The 1,619-nt window shown below is 37.6% G+C and overlaps 1 protein-coding gene across 4 annotated transcripts in view; it reads left to right on the top strand.

The window, feature by feature from the left end:
* KCNAB1 (potassium voltage-gated channel subfamily A member regulatory beta subunit 1) overlaps positions 1 to 1,619 on the top strand; it is a 436,423-nt gene that overhangs the window by 44,282 nt on the left and 390,522 nt on the right. The window lies entirely within an intron of this gene.

Here is a 1,619-nt window from a genome sequence, read left to right as displayed (position 1 = left end):
ATCTTCACAATGTTGATTCTTCCAATCCATGAGCATGGGATATTTTTCCACTTGTTTGTATCATCTTTGATTTCTTTAATTCTACCCACATATAGGTTCTATATAATCTGTGAAGGCTGGTCAACACAAGCAAAGCATCATGGCCTCACATAAAATGATTAGTTGTTCATTTAATTATCCACAAAATACCTATGTACATAAACACAGGAAGAAATGAATAAAGAATTATTGGCAAGGTATTTTAACCTTTATCTGTAAAAATAACAGCATGTTTTGCCTCTATTAAAGACAGAAAACAAAACTACTCACATAACTTTTTCATGTCTTTTTTTCTTTTTTTTTGAGTTGGGGTCTCACTCTGTTGCCCAGGCTGGAGTGCAGTGGCATGATCAGGGCTCACTGCAGCCTTGACCTCCTGGGCTTAGGAATCCTTCTGCCTCAGTCTCAGTCCCTTCAGCCTCAGTCCCCAGCCAAGTGGCTGGGACTACAGGTGTGTGCCTCCATGCCCAGCTAGTTTATTTTATTTTTGCAGAGACGAGATAGTGCTATGTTACCCATGTGGGTTTCAAACTCTTGGGCTCAAGCAATCCTCCCACCTTGGCCTCCCAAATACTGGGATTACAGGCGGGAGCCATTGCACCTGTCCATAACTTTCTTTAATGTGACATGGTTTTGGATTTTTTGGTCTAGATATTGAAAGTGTTCTAAGAATTCACATGACTTTAGAACAAACATTTACAACATTGTGCTTGGAATGTCTGATTTTCAGTATTGGGCACATAACAGTCTTTGAAAAACTCACATCTGAAGTGCTTTCATCACTTGAAATCATAGGGTGGCTTTCTAAACATTGCCTAAGGTGAAATTGAATAGACAGAGTATTTAGGATATTTTTATACTGGATTTTTTTTTTTTTAAGCAAGGAAGACACAGCAAATAGTAGCAATATCACTCTACTTGTTTATTTTTGTACATTATGTGAATCTGATGTTTTTCCCAATTTCAGGTCTTTCAATCATGCAACCAATCAACTAATGATTTTGACCACCTGCTATGTACAAAATATTATGCTAGACACAAGTAGGGCTAACTAGCTGTCAAAACAACCTCTCATTAGCTGCATTCAACTCCTTCCTCTTGATGGACTTGAGAGAACAGTTGGTCTTTTTTTATCGTACGTTCAACTGAATCTTCAGGTTGAAGAGAGTCAGAGTTATTAAGACATGGAGCCTCTTAAAAGGGAGAAGGTGGTTGAGATCAATCCCGCTGATGCGTCCAAGTGAGGCCATTTGCCAACCAGCATTGCAATATCTTCAGTAACTCTTAGCCTTGGGTTTAAAGAAAAAAGAAAAGAAAAGAAAAAAGCACACACACAAAAAAACACCAAAAGAACTTGACCTTGGAACAACCTGGGGAGAAATCCACCCACTCTCCTGGCTCCAAATACCTGAAAACAACTTTTTTTTTTTTTAATAAATGCAACATACAAACTTTATTGAACAACAGTAACAGGTAAAGTCAAACAGGCACTTGTATTAAGAGAAAAACTGACTAGAAGAAAATTTTGTCTTAAACACCTTGTGGTAACCTACTTGCAGTTGCATTTTTTTTTTTTTTTT

Source organism: Carlito syrichta, unplaced genomic scaffold (genome assembly GCF_000164805.1).
Source record: "Carlito syrichta isolate Samal-C Ts95f unplaced genomic scaffold, Tarsius_syrichta-2.0.1 Scaffold314595, whole genome shotgun sequence".
Taxonomy (NCBI): domain Eukaryota; kingdom Metazoa; phylum Chordata; class Mammalia; order Primates; family Tarsiidae; genus Carlito; species Carlito syrichta.
This window is presented reverse-complemented; position numbering and strand designations above follow the sequence as displayed.